This window comes from Ambystoma mexicanum, unplaced genomic scaffold (genome assembly GCF_040938575.1).
Source record: "Ambystoma mexicanum isolate Mex_15411 unplaced genomic scaffold, UKY_AmexF1_1 Mex_scaf4, whole genome shotgun sequence".
Lineage (NCBI taxonomy): Eukaryota > Metazoa > Chordata > Amphibia > Caudata > Ambystomatidae > Ambystoma > Ambystoma mexicanum.
In genome coordinates, this window is record NW_027182455.1 from 10,662,972 (window position 1) to 10,679,077 (window position 16,106).

Below are 16,106 nucleotides of genomic sequence, written 5' to 3' on the forward strand. Positions count from 1 at the left end.
TTGGTCTGGCTTGTCCAGAGGTTACCCTGTTCCAAGTAATTAGGTTGGCCTTCTGAACTTCTGCGCCACCAGGACAGAGTTCAGAAATCCGTCTTAACAAATTGGTGTACAGCGGTGGGATACGACTGAAGGTATCCAGTGTTGCGCTCGAACTAAGGCATTTCAGGTTATTCCAAACAGTACACGTAGTGAATTGTTATAGAATAACTTTAAAAAGGCCATAGTCCTATCAAACAGTATGGAAGCAAATACCTTGTTAACTTTAAATGCTTCCAAATCAGAAACATTGAAAAAGATGTGTGCGGAGAGAGGTGTTTCCTCTCAAGGCACAAAATTGGAAATGATCCAGAGAATCGTGGCGTGGCAAGAAGCGCAGCTTGACGCTATAACTTCCGAGGACAGTGCAGAAGGTGGTGGGGCTGCTCTCACTGGTAGAACCGACGGTTCTGCCGCTGCACTGATCCATCGCGACCACGAGGACAGGGAGGATGTAATGTCTAATGTTTCCTCTGCCAGTGTTGATGGGGAGGCTATGCTTGAATTCAAGAAGCAAGAGCTGCGGTTTAGGCAGCAGGAGCTTGAATTCAGCATAGCCAAACTAAAAATCGAACAGGCAGAAAAACAGAAAGACAGGGATCACCAGTTGGAACTGGCCAAGCTTCAGGTTGCAAATGGGTCCAAGGGTCCTGGACATGGGTCTGGGGCTTCCTCTCATCCACGGTTTCCAAAAGATCTGCTCAGTGTATATGAAGAAAGGAATGACATTATGGACTCGCTGAATGCGTTTGAGTATGCATGCGAGGTTCAAAAAGTTGACAGTGCTGATAAGATTGCGTGGTTGCTCAGTAGACTGCCCCATTCTGGCTGTAGTGCCATTATGGAAATGTCGAAGGCTGAGCGGGCTGATTTCGCAATGTTAAAGCAAACTCTCATTTTAAAGTTTGGGAAGACTCCGGCCCAATATTTAAAGCGTTTTCGAGAGTATAAGAAAAAGGAAGGTGGTACTTGGGTATCTTATGTCGCTGAATCCTTGAAAAACTTAACTGGCTGGGTCGAAGATTATAAGGTTTCTACCTTCGAAGGCATGATAAATCTTGTCATGCTGGAACATATTTTTGCTTCTTCTTCCCCGGAGCTTAAGCAGCATTTGGCCGATTCGAAGGAGATAGATCCTAAGAAGCTGGCCATTGCAGCAGATTTATGGGTGTCACATCGAGTGTCCCATAAGGACAAAACTCATCCTGGTAAGCAGGAGGAAGGGAAAAAGTCCAAAGATATGGAGGGTGGGGAATCTGCTAAATCTTCTTCCCATAAGGGCCACAAAAAGAAAAACAAGGGTAAGACACAAGAGAACTCACAGGGTAGTGGAGGTCAGCCTCCGAAACAGAACTCTAGTTACAATAAGCCTCCCTACGTAAACAGACCCACTGGGGCTTGTTTGTCTTGTGGAGCAACTGACCATGTGAAGGGGGATCCCCGGTGTAAGGTTAGACCTTTGGGGGTCCACTCCGCTAATCTGGCCTTCTCCTCCTACGAGGAAGAAGAGATTACAGGAGCATCCTTCTCCTCAGACTCATTTCCCAGCGGGATAGAGGCTGAGGTAGTTTTAGTGTCCCTGGGTTCCTGGGAGCCTAAAGTCGCAGAGGCTTATGCTAGGATTCCGGATAATACCAAGCACTACTTTAAAGACAGTGTGCTGATCAATGGAGTGGATACTCCAGCTCTTAGGGATAGTGGGTGCAGTCGCACTGTAGTGGATTCTACCTTGGTAGACTCAGAGGAAGTTGCCAGAGCTACTCTGATGCCCACTAAGTTGGCTGACAGCCCCCTCCGTATGTTTCCCGTGATCCCTGTAAATCTTACTTTAAATGGTACAGCAGTCAGGATTCCAGTGAGCATTCAGAGAAGCGTCCCGGGAAAGGTCTTGTTAGGTAATGATCTCAGAGCTTTAGGGCTCGTAGGAGACACTGCCGAAAGACCCTACACACGGTCTCAAGCACGGGCAGCATTGGCCAAGTCCAATACGCCGCCCCAGCCGAAGGGGAAGCCCAAGGCGAAAGGAGTCTACAAGTCAAAACGAGGGAAAGAGAATATTCCCCCGAGCTCGCCTACCACTGCGGTGGAGGAAGTTGGTCAATCGCCCGGGCCTGACGAGGAGGTGGCGATGCCTGAAGTATTCGACCCCAACGATCATCCTGAACTAAAAGACTTGTTAGTTGAAGGAGGTCCTGATAGGGACAAATTCAGTAAAGGCCAACGTGAGTGCCCATCTCTGGAAGGCCTAAGGAGACAGGCCTGCTCCCAGCTTGAGGGTGAACCTCCTGGGATGCGTAGGATTTACCAGGAAGGTGGACTCCTGTATAGTGAGCCCACAGAGTCTACAGAAGGAGACCATAGGAGGTTGGTGGTTCCCCTTGCTGTTAGGCCCTTCCTCCTGCAGTTGGCGCATGAAGTTCCCATTGCTGGTCACCTCGGTATGAGGAAAACCAAGCAAAGGTTATCCATGCACTTCTACTGGCCCAAGATGGGGGAGCAAGTAGAAAGTCACTGCAGGAGTTGTGCCTCCTGCCAGTTGTCTGGTAAGGTTGGCGCGACAATCCAAGCTCCGTTGGTACCGCTCCCAGTTGTGGGGGTACCATTTGAAAGGGTAGGGATCGACATGGTTGGTCCCCTTGACCCGCAAACATCCTCAGGCAATAGGTTTATCCTGGTGCTGGTCGACCATGCAACCAGGTATCCTGAGGCCGTCCCATTTACAACTGTAACTGCCAAGCCAGTTGCAGAAGCTTTACTCGGCATGTTTACTAGGGTTGGCTTCCCTAAAGAAGTTGTGTCGGATCATGGCAGCAACTTTATGTCGAAGTATAGGCAGGCTATGTGGAAAGAATGTGGGGTCACCTACAGGTTCTCTTCTGCATACCACCCCCAGACCAATGGTCTGGGGGGGCGTTTCGACAGGACGTTAACGAGCATGATTGGGGCTCTGGAGGAGCCCCAGAGAAGAAAATGGGATCTTCTTGTTTCATGCTTACTGTTTGCCTACCGAGAGGTACCACAGGAGGGTGTTGGCTTCAGCCCCTTCAAACTTCTGTTCGGTCATCCCGTACGGGGACCCTTAGCCATTGTCAAGGAGGGATGGGAGACGCCCACTCCCCCTGTTACTACCAATGTAGTTGATTATGTGCTAGGGCTCAGAAAACGGATGGTACTTCTGATGGGCTTGGCTAGTGATAAATTGAAGGCAGGGCAAGCGCTGGTGAAACCTTGGTACAACCAGAAAGCTTCCCTCATCAACTTTACACTTGGTCAGCAAGTCCTGATCATGAATCCCATAAGGCCTCGAGCTTTACAGGACAATTGGTCAGGCCCTTACCCAGTGGTGGAGCCCCTGGGTGAGGTTAACTATTCAGTGGACCTTGGAAGGCCTTGAAAGGCTCCCAAAGTGTTTCACATGAATAGGCTGAAGGCTTTCGTCCCAAGCGGCGAAATCGCAGCACTGCTATTGGCTTCAGACGTTGAGGAAGAGGAGTCTGAACCTCTCCCCGACCTGTTCCAAAGCAGTCCTTCAGAGAGCTCTTTTGAGGGTGTCCGCGTGGCCCCTCACCAAAATGGACAAGGCTCAGTGGTTTACCTTGGACATGAAGTAGGTGGAGGGAGGAGACAGCCTCTACTCAGTCAGGTACAAGCAGTACAAGACTGGCCTACCCCCACTACGCAAACCCAAGTGAGAGCCTTTTTAGGACTCACGGGGTATTACCGCACTTTTGTGGCAGACTATGGCACCATAGCTGCTCCTCTGACTGCCCTCACAACTCCGAAGAAACCCAAGAAGGTAACTTGGACCGACGAGTGTGAGAAGGCCTTCAATGGCTTAAAAGACTCCTTGTGCCAGGCCCCTGTCCTTAGGGCCCCGGATTATCAAAGACCTTTTATCGTGCAGACGGATGCCTCTGACACTGGGATAGGAGCTGTACGATCACAAGTAGATGAGAAGGGTAAGGAACACCCTATCGGTTTTATTAGTCGCCAGCTTAAGGACAGAGAGCTCAGATGGTCCACGGTAGAGAAAGAATGTTTCTCTGTTGTGTGGGCCCTAAGGAAGCTGAGGCCCTACCTCTATGGGACCCACTTCACTGTGCAGACTGACCATAAGCCGTTAAAGTGGCTAATGAACATGAAGGGGGAGAATCCAAAGTTGCTTAGGTGGTCCATAAGTCTACAAGGCTTCGACTTCACTATTGAGCATAGGCCAGGTGTCCAACATAGCAATGCTGATGGGTTGTCCAGAATGTTTAACCGACCTGAACAAGAGACTCATCCAGGGGTGGATTAGTTCCCCCTGTCCATAGTCTGGGAGGGGCGAGTGTTAGGAAAGATTTCGTAATTGTAGGGAATTTTCCTTCCATGTGGCAACCCCTAAACTTTTTGCTATTGTTTTTAACCTTGTTCTTGACTTTGCCAGAGAAGTACAGCCTTCTGCCGCACTTCTCTGGGCTTTCGCTCCTTTCTTACGGGGAAACTGACATGCCCTTAAGACAGTCAGTACCGGGGAACGCTGTTTCCCGTAGTTTCTTTTATCATGTTGCGGCTTTAGTGCAACATGACACAAGAGGGCACTGTAAGCTAAGTTACAGCTCTCTTGGGTCTCTAGCCTTCTGCAGGCCCTAGATACTCTTTTAGGATGGTATTTGATCGGTGCAAGTCATTCAGGGACTGGAATGGTGGCAGCGATCGTTTTGTTTATTTTGAGCTCCTTTTGGCGTTCTGAGCACGTTTTTCGCACTGAACCCAAAATGGTGGCCTGGCTCCCAAAATGGCCAGACCACGAGGCTCCTTTGTCCTGTCCACTGACCGTCTTGCTCCCTTCACCTTCCCCAGGTCGGGCGACCCGGGGCCTTCCTTATTTGGGCATGTACTTTCCCGCGAAACGTGGTTGCTTTCGCGGGCTTCTACATGTCGTTTGTGTGCCTCCAGGGTGGGGGCTGGGATGTCTGGTCCCAATACACATCCTGGGTGCCAGAGAGTCTAGGGTGGTGTGAATGCCTGGGACCACCGTGGTCCGTGATTGGTCCACGTATGGTATGTGTGTTGATGAGCGGATCTCCCATTTGCTCCCCTCCGTTTTGGCGCGAAGGGAACCGTGGATAAGAGGGAGCTGGAAACACCACTACCAGGTCGATCTCCTGAGTTCTCACGAACGAAGGAATACAGGAGCCAAGTATCCTGCAACCAAGAGGCTGGACCGAGGAATCGCTGGTGACCCGCTGAAGGAATCCTCCTTTGCACTGCTGTCGTCCTGTGAAACCCTTTCCTCCTTGGATCGAACCAGAAGGCCTGTACTGGTGCTTCGACCTTTGGAATAGCAGGAACAGCTATTCCCGGTGACTTCATCCTCTCCTGCCAAGTAAGCCTTCGGAAGTGTCTCTGGGCCATCCAGTTGACTGACCAGCTTACAAGGGAGTCCTGCTCTGTAACCGCCGCCAGGTTGTGTTGTATTCCGAGTCCTTGTCACTCTCCCACGCTTCGTACACTTGGCGTTCCCAAGTCTGAAGGGAGGAGTGTACATTTGGCTCGAATACACACGGCCGCTCCGTTGTCCTGCTGCGGCAACAAACTGTGCTGGTTTCGTCGATTGGGACGTCTTTTTGCTCTACACGACTACGAGGCGTTCCCTGCTCTTCTGAACCTGCCAGCTGCTGAAACGAACGTGGAGAAGCCTGGGTCTGCTTGCTTCGGGGACCGGTGAGTAGTTTAGCTAGGATCTGGTCGCCCTCCTGCAGTATCCCATTGCTTTTCCCTGCTGTGTAAAAACAGCACCCTTTTGGCCGTTCTCGCGCTCTGCTTCTGCCCGCTGTGGAGGCTGCGCTTGAGTTACGGAACCTGTTCTCCTTCTGCTGTGCACTAACCCGAACTGCCTGACTTCCTCCGAAGAGCTTCCCCTTTTGCCCGTTGGCACCGGCGTGGCAGGTACTTTGAGCACAAGGCTCCACTCTTCGCAGGGCTCGGACTTCCATCTAGTAGGTGCCTCTGAAGGCGAACTGAGTCTAAAGCGGTATCGCACTGCCTGTTTTCCTTCCCTGGCAGGTGGACTACATATTTCGTGCTTTAAACGCTTGCGACTGTGTATTTGTATATATATTGTGTTGATATGGTATGTGTTGGTTTAATATTGTGATATTGTGATTTTCTCGCTACGGTCATTATTTTAAAGGCCTTAAAATAAATGTGTATCTATTTTTGATATAACAACTGTTTGGAGTAGTTTGTAAGCGCTCTTGCTTTGTGTGCTCATTGCGGGCTTTCAGTCACCCTCACCCCTCTTGAGACCTAGTCTTGACCGCCGCGATCGCTACCTTGATTGGTCTGGCTTGTCCAGAGGTTACCCTGTTCCAAGTAATTAGGTTGGCCTTCTGAACTTCTGCGCCACCAGGACAGAGTTCAGAAATCCGTCTTAACAATCGCATGCTGTAGGAAGGGTCTAAGGATTGGAATGGGATGGACTTGGATATCACATCTCATGCTATAGGTAGGCTCTCAGGTTTGGTATAAGCATTGAGATATCACATCTAATGCTATAGGAAGGGTCTCATGATTGGAATGGGAAGGATTTGGATATCACATCTCATGCTATAGGAAGGGTCTCAGGTTTGGTATAAGCATGGAGATATCACTTCTCATGCTATAGGAAGGGTCTCAGAATTGGAATGGGAAGGTGTTGGATATCACATCTCATGCTATAGGAAGGGTCTCAGATTTGGTATAAGCATTGAGATATCACATCTCATGCTATAGGAAGGGTCTCAGGATTGCAATGGGAAGGAGTTGTATATGACATCTCAGGCCTTAAGAAGGGTCTCAGGTTTGGTATAAGCATTGAGATATCACATCTCTGCTATCGGAAGGGTCTCAGGATTGGAATGGGAAGGAGTTGGATATCCCATCTCATGTTATAGGAAGGGTCTCAGGTTTGGTATTAGAAGCATTGAGATATCACATCTCATGCTATAGGAAGGGTCTCAGGATTGGAATGGGAAGGACTTGGATGTCACATCTCATGCTATAGGGAGGGTCTCAAGTTTGATATTAGAAGCATTGAGATAACAAATCTCATGATATCGGAAGGGTCTCAGGATTGGAATGGAAAGGAGTTGGATATCACATCTCATTATAAAGGAAGGGTCTAAGGTTTGGAAGGGGAAGGATTTGGATATCACATCTCATGTTATAGGACGGGTCTCAGGTTTGGTATTAGAAGCATTGAGATATCAAGTGTCATGGTATAAGAAGGGTCTCAGAATTGGAATGGGAAGGAGTTGGATATCACATCTCAAGCTATAGCAAGCGTCTCAGGATTGGAATGGGAAGGAGTTTGATATCACATCTCATGCCATAGTATGGGTCTCAGGTTTGGTAGAAGCATTGGGATATCACATCTCATGCTATCGGAAGGGTATCAGTATTGGATTTGGAAGGAGTTGGATATCCCATCTCATGCTATAGGAAGAGTCTCAGGTTAGAATGGGAAGGAGTTGGATATCACATTTCATGTTATAGGAAGGGTCTCAGGATTGGAATGGGAAGGACTTGGATATCATATCTCATGCTATAGGAAGGCTCTCAGGTTTGGAATGGGAAGGAGTTGGATATCACATTTCATGTTAGAGGAAGGATCTCAGGTTTGGTATTAGAGGCCTTGAGATATCACATCTCATGCTATAGGAAGGGTCTCAGGATTGGAATGGGAAGGAGTTGGATATCACATCTCAAGCTATAGGAAGGGTCTCAGGTTTGGTATAAGCATTGAGATATCACATCTCATGCTATAGGAAGGGTCTCAGGATTGGAATGGGAAGAAGTTGGATATCACATCTCACGCTATAGGAAGGGTCTCAGGTTTGGTATAAGCATTGAGATATCACATCTCATGCTATAGGAAGGGTCTCAGGGTTGGAATGGGAAGGAGTTGTATATGACATCTCATGCCATAGGAAGGGTCTCAGGTTTGGTATAAGCATTGAGATATCACATCACATGCTATAGGAAGGGTCTCAGGATTGGAATGGGAAGGACTTGGATATCACATCTCATGCTATAGGCAGGGTCTCAGGTTTGGAAAGGGAAGGAGATGGATATCACATTTCATGTTAGAGGTAGGATCTCAGGTTTGGTATTAGAGGCATTGAGATATCACATCTCATGCTATCAGAAAGGTCTCAGGATTGGAATGGGAAGGAGTTGGATATCACATTTCATGCTAAAGGGAGCGTCTCAGGTTTGGAAGGGGAAGGATTTGGAAATCACATCTCATATTATAGGAAGGATCTCAGGTTTGGTATTAGAAGCATTGAGATATCACATCTCATGCTATCGGAAGGATCTCAGGTTTGGTATAAGAGGCATTGAGATATCACATCTCATGCTATCATAAGGGTCTCAGGATTGGAATGGGAAGGAGTTGGATATCACATCTCATGTTATATGAAGGATCTCAGGTTTGGTATTAGAAGCATTGAGACATCACATCTCATGCTATAGGAAGGGTCTCAGGATTGGAATGGGAAGGAGTTGGATATCACATCTCATGCTATAGGAAGGGTCTCTGGTTTGCTATAAGCATTGAGATATCACATCTCATGCTATAGGAAGGGTCTCAGGATTGGAATGGGAAGGAGTTGTATATGACATCTCATGCCGTAGGAAGGGTCTCAGGTTTGGTATAAGCATTGAGATATCACATCTCTGCTATCGGAAAGGTCTCAGGATTGGAATGGGAAGGAGTTGGATATCCCATCTCATGTTATAGGAAGAGTCTCAGGTTTGGTATTAGAAGCATTGAGATATCACATCTCATGCTATAGGAAGTGTCTCAGGATTGGAATGGGAAGGACTTGGATATCACATCTCATGCTATAGGGAGGATCTCACGTTTGATATTAGAAGCATTGAGATATCACATCTCATGCTATAGGAAGGGTCTCAGGATTGGAATGGGAAGGAGTTGGATATCACATCTCATGCTATAGGATGGGTCTCAGGTTTGGTATAAGCAGTGAGATATCACATCTCATGCTATAGGAAGTGTCTCAGTATTGGAATGGGAAGGAGTTGGATATCACATCTCATGTTATAGGAAGGATCTCAGGTTTGGTATAAGCATTGAGATATCACATCTCTGCTATCGGAAGGGTCTCAGGATTGGAATGGGAAGGAGTTGGATATTCCCATCTCATGTTATAGGAAGGGTCTCAGGTTTGGTATTAGAAGCATTGAGACATCACATCTCATGCTATAGGAAGGGTCTCAGGATTGGAATGGGAAGGACTTGGATATCACATCTCATGCTATAGGGAGGGTCTCAAGTTTGATATTAGAAGCATTGAGATATCACATCTCATGATATCGGAAGGGTCTCAGGATTGGAATGGGAAGGAGTTGGATATCACATCTCATGATAAAGGAAGGGTCTAAGGTTTGGAAGGGGAAGGATTTGGATATCACATCTCATGTTATAGGGCGGGTCTCAGGTTTGGTATTAGAAGCATTGAGATATCAAGTCTCATGGTATAGGAAGGGTCTCAGAATTAGAATGGCAAGGAGTTGGATATCACATCTCAAGCTATAGGAAGGGTCTCAGGATTGGAATGGGAAGGAGTTTGATATCACATCTCATGCCATAGTATGGGTCTCAGGTTTGGTATAAGCATTGGGATATCACATCTCATGCTATCGGAAGGGTATCAGGATTGGATTTGGAAGGAGTTGGATATCCCATCTCATGCTATAGAAAGGGTCTCAGGTTGGAATGGGAAGGAGTTGGATATCACATCTCATGGTATAGGAAGGGTCTCAGGATTGGAATGGGAAGGACTTGAATATCACATCTCATGCTATAGGAAGGCTCTCAGGTTTGGAAGGGGAAAGAGTTGGATATCACATTTCATGTTAGAGGTAGGATCTCAGGTTTGGTATTAGAGGCATTGAGATATCACATCTCATGCTATCAGAAGGGTCTCAGGATTGGAATGGGAATGAGTTGGATATCACATTTCATGCTAAAGGGAGGGTCTCAGGTTTGGAAGGGGAAGGATTTGGATATCACATCTCATGTTATAAGAAGGAGCTCAGGTTTGGTATTAGAAGCATTGAGATATCACATCTCATGCTATCGGAAGGATCTCAGGTTTGGTATTAGAAGCATTGAGATATCATATCTCATGCTATCAGAAGGGTCTCAGGATTGGAATGGGAAGGAGTTGGATATCACATCTCATGCTAAAGGGAGGGTCTCAGGTTTGGAAGGGGAAGGATTTGGATATCACATCTCATGTTATCGGAAGGATCTCAGGTTTGGTATTAGAAGTATTGAGATATCACATCTCATGCTATAGGAAGGGTCTCAGGATTGGAATGGGAAGGAGTTGGATATCACATCTCAAGCTATAGGAAGGGTCTCAGGTTTGGTATAAGCATTGAGATATCACATCACATGCTATAGGAAGGGTCTCAGGATTGGAATGGGAAGGTGTTGTATATGACATCTCATGCCATAGGAAGGGTCTCAGGTTTGGTATAAGCATTGAGATATCACATCACATGCTATAGGAAGGGTCTCAGGATTGGAATGGGAAGGACTTGGATATCACATCTCATGCTATAGGCAGGGTCTCAGGTTTGGAAAGGGAAGGAGTTGGATATCACATTTCATGTTAGAGGTAGGATATCAGGTTTGGTATTAGAGGCATTGAGATATCACATCTCATGCTATCAGAAGGGTCTCAGGATTGGAATGGGAAGGAGTTGGATATCACATCTCATGCTAAAGGGAGAGTCCCAGGTTTGGAAGGGGAAGGATTTGGATATCACATCTCATGTTATAGGAAGGATCTCAGGTTTGGTATTAGAGGCATTGAGATATCACATCTCATGCTATCATAAGGGTCTCAGGATTGGAATGGGAAGGAGTTGGATATCACATCTCATGCTAAAGGGAGGGTCTCAGGTTTGGAAGGGGAAGAATTTGGATATCACATAACATGTTATAGGAAGGATCTCAGGTTTGGTATTAGAAGCATTGAGATATCACATCTCATGCTATCGGAAGGGTCTCAGGATTGGAATGGGAAGGAGTTGGATATCACATCTCATGCTATAGGAAGGGTCTCAGGTTTGGAACGGGAAGGAGTTGGATATCACATCTCATGTTATAGGAAGAGTCTCAGGTTTGGTATAAGCATTGAGATATCACATCTCTGCAATCGGAAATGTCTCAGGATTGGGATGGGAAGGAGTTGGATATCACATCTCATGCTATAGGAAGGGTCTCAGGTTTGGAACGGGAAGGAGTTGGATATCACATCTCATGCTATAGGAAGGCTCTCAGGTTTGGAAGGGGAAAGAGTTGGATATCACATTTCATGTTAGAGGTAGGATCTCAGGTTTGGTATTAGAGGCATTGAGATATCACATCTCATGCTATCAGAAGGGTCTCAGGATTGGAATGGGAAGGAGTTGGATATCACATCTCATGCTAAAGGGAGGGTCTCAGGTTTGGAAGGGGAAGGATTTGCATATCACATCTCATGTTATAAGAAGGAGCTCAGGTTTGGTATTAGAAGCATTGAGATATCACATCTCATGCTATCGGAAGGATCTCAGGTTTGGTATTAGAAGCATTGAGATATCACATCTCATGCTATCAGAAGGGTCTCAGGATTGGAATGGGAAGGAGTTGGATATCACATCTCATGCTAAAGGGAGGGTCTCAGGTTTGGAAGGGGAAGGATTTGGATATCACATCTCATGTTATCGGAAGGATCTCAGGTTTGGTATTAGAAGTATTGAGATATCACATCTCATACTATAGGAAGGGTCTCAGGATTGGAATGGGAAGGAGTTGGATATCACATCTCAAGCTATAGGAAGGGTCTCAGGTTTGGTATAAGCATTGAGATATCACATCACATGCTATAGGAAGGGTCTCAGGATTGGAATGGGAAGGAGTTGTATATGACATCTCATGCCATAGGAAGGGTCTCAGGTTTGGTATAAGCATTGAGATATCACATCACATGCTATAGGAAGGGTCTCAGGATTGGAATGGGAAGGACTTGGATATCACATCTCATGCTATAGGCAGGGTCTCAGGTTTGGAAAGGGAAGGAGTTGGATATCACATTTCATGTTAGAGGTAGGATATCAGGTTTGGTATTAGAGGCATTGAGATATCACATCTCATGCTATCAGAAGGGTCTCAGGATTGGAATGGGAAGGAGTTGGATATCACATCTCATGCTAAAGGGAGGGTCTCAGGTTTGGAAGGGGAAGGATTTGGATATCACATCTCATGTTATAGGAAGGATCTCAGGTTTGGTATTAGAGGCATTGAGATATCACATCTCATGCTATCATAAGGGTCTCAGGATTGGAATGGGAAGGAGCTGGATATCACATCTCATGCTAAAGGGAGGGTCTCAGGTTTGGAAGGGGAAGAATTTGGATATCACATCACATGTTATAGGAAGGATCTCAGGTTTGGTATTAGAAGCATTGAGATATCACATCTCATGCTATCGGAAGGGTCTCAGGATTGGAATGGGAAGGAGTTGGATATCACATCTCATGCTATAGGAAGGGTCTCAGGTTTGGAACGGGAAGGAGTTGGATATCACATCTCATGTTATAGGAAGAGTCTCAGGTTTGGTATAAGCATTGAGATATCACATCTCTGCAATCGGAAATGTCTCAGGATTGGGATGGGAAGGAGTTGGATATCACATCTCATGCTATAGGAAGGGTCTCAGGTTTGGAACGGGAAGGAGTTGGATATTGTTAAGACGGATTTCTGAACTCTGTCCTGGTGGCGCAGAAGTTCAGATGGCCAACCTAATTTCTTGGAACAGGGTAACCTCTGGACAAGCCAGACCAATCAAGGTAGCGATCGCGGCGGTCAAGACTAGGTCTCAAGAGAGGTGAGAGTGACTGAAAGCCCGCAATGAGCACACAAAGCAAGGACACTTACAAACTACTCCAAACAGGTGCTATATTAAAAATATATACACATTTATTCCAAGGCCTTTAAAACAATGACCGTAGCGAGAAATCACAATACAACTCTAGTAAACCAACACATACCATACCAATACAATATATATACAAATACAAACAAGTCTCAAGCGTTAGATGCACGAAATGTGTAGTCCACCTAAAAGGGAAGGAAAACAGGCAGTGCGAAATAATGCTTAGACCCAGTCCGCCTTCAGAGGCACCTAACTAAAAGGAAGTCCAAGCCCTACGAAGAGTGGAGCCTTGTGCTCAAAAGTACCTGCACACGCTGGTGCCAACGGGCAAAAGGGGAGTCTCTTCGAGGGAGATCAGGCTGTTCAGTTTAGTGCACAAACGAAGAAGAACAGTGTTCCGCGACTCAAGCGCAGCCTCCACTGTGGGCAGAAGCAGAGCGCGAGTACGGAAAGGCGTGCTGTTTTGACACAGCGGGGAAAAGCTATGGGCTCCTGCAGGAGGGCGACCAGTTCCTAGCTATGCTACTCACCGGTCCACGATGCAAGCAGACCCAGGCTTCTCCGCATCAGTTTCAGTCGCTGGCAGGTTCAGAAGAGCAGGGGACGTCTCGTCGTCGTGTTTAGTCTGCAGCAGCAGAGTTGAGTAAAAGACGTCCCAAACGAAGGAACCCGCACAGTTTGTTACCACTGCAGGGCAACGGAGCGGCGGTGTGTATCTGAGCCAAATGTACACTACTCACTTCAGACCTGGGAACGCCAAGTGTACGAATCATGTGAGAGTGACAAGGACTCGATATACTACACAACCTGGCGGCGGTTACAGAGCAAGACTCCTGTGTAGGCTGGTCAGTCTGCTGGATGGCCCAGAGACGCTTCCGAAGGCTTACTAGCAGGAGATGGTGAAGATGCCGAGAATAGCTGTCCCCGCTATTCCAAGGGTCGAAGTACCAGTACAGGCCTTCTGGTTCGATCAAAGGTGAAAAGGGTTTCACAAGGCGACAGCAGTGCAGAGGAGCAGTTCTTCAGCGGGTCACCAGCGATTCCTCGGTTCAGCCTCTTGGTTGCAGGATACTTGGCTCCTGTATTCCTTCGTTCGTGAGAACTCAGGAGATCGACATGGTAGTGGTGTTTCCAGCCCCCTCTTATCCACGGTTCCCTTCGCGCCAAAACGGAGGGGACCCAATGGGAGATCCGCTCATCAACACTCACACCATTCGTGGACCTATCACGGACCACGGTGGTCCCAGGCATTCACACCACCCTAGACTCTCTGGCACCCAGGATGTGTATTGGGACCAGACATCCCAGCCCACATCCTGGAGGCACACACAAGACATGTAGAAGCCTGCGAAAGCATCTGTGTTTCGCGGGAAAGCACATGCCCAAATAAGGAAGGCCCCAGGTCGGCTCGACCTGGGGAAGGTGAAGGGAGCAAGACGGTCAGCGGACAGGACAAAGGAGCCTCGTGGTCTGGCCATTTTGGGATCTAGGCCACCATTTTGGGTTAAGCGCGAGAAACGTGCTTAGAACGCCAAAAGGAGCTCAAAACACAAGAAACGATCGCTGCCACCATTCCCGTCCGTGAATCACTTGCACCGATCAGTTACAATCCTGAAAGAGTATCTAGGGCCTGTAGAAGGCTAGAGACCCAAGAGAGCAGTAACTTAGCTTACAGTGCCCTCTTGTGTCATGTTGCACGAAAGCCGCAACATGATACAAGAAACTACGGAAACCAGCGTTTCCTGGTACTGACTGTCTTAAGGGCATGACAGTTTCCCCGTAAGAAAGGAGCGAAAGCCCAGAGGAGTGCGGCAGAAGGCTGCACTTCTCGGGCAAAGTCGAGAACAAGGTGAAAAACAACAGTAAAAAGTTTAGGGGTTGCCACATGGAAGGAAAATTACCTACAATTACGAAATCTTTCCTAACACTCGCCCCTCCCAGACTATGGACAGGGGGAACTATTCCACCCCTGGATGAGTCTCTTGTTCAGGTCGGTTAAACATTCTGCACAACCCATCAGCATTGCTATGTTGGACACCTGGCCTATGCTCAATAGTGAAGTCGAAGCCTTGTAGACTTATGGACCACCTAAGCAACTTTGGATTCTCCCCCTTCATGTTTATTAGCCACTTTAAGGGCTTATGGTCAGTTTGCACAGTGAAGTGGGTCCCATAGAGGTAGGGCCTCAGCTTCCTTAAGGCCCACACAACAGAGAAACATTCTTTCTCTACCGTGGACCATCTGAGCTCTCTGTCCTTAAACTGGCGACTAATAAAACCAATAGGGTGTTCCTTACCCTTCTCATCTACTTGCGATAGTACAGCTCCTATCACAGTGTCAGAGGCGTCCGTCTGCACGATAAAAGGTCTTTGATAATCAGGGGCCCTGAGGACAGGGGCCTGGCACAAGGAGTCTTTTAAGCCATTGAAGGCCTTCTCACACTCGTCGGTCCAAGTTACCTTCTTGGGTTTCTTCAGAGTTGTGAGGGCAGTCAGAGGGGCAGCTATGGTGCCATAGTCTGCCACAAAATTGCGGTAATACCCCGTGAGTCCTAAGAAGGCTCTCACTTGGGTTTGTGTAGTGGGGGTAGGCCAGTCTTGTACTGCTTGTACTTTACTGGGTAGAGGCTGTATCCTCCCTCCACCTACTTCATGTCCAAGGTAAAACACTGAGCCTTGTCCAATCTGGCGTTTACTAGCCTTTATGGTCAAGTGTACTTTCTGAAGAGCCTGGAGCACAATCCCGAGGTGTTTCACATGGTCTTCCCAGGTGGCACTGAAAACTGCTATATCGTCCAGATATGCAAGACAGAATTCGTCCAACCCATTCAAAACATGATGCACAAGCCTCTGGAAAGTGGCAGGTGCATTCTTCAACCCGAACGGCATTACCCGGAATTGGTAAAGGCCGTCTGGAGTAGAAAACGCTGTCTTCTCCTTGGCATGTTCTGCTAAAGCTATTTGCCAATAGCCAGCAGTGAGGTCAAACGTGCTGAGGTACTTGGAGGCACCCAAAGTATCCACCAGCTCATCTGTTCGAGGCAAGGGGTGTGCATCTGTCTTGGTGACAGCATTCAGAGCCCTGTAATCC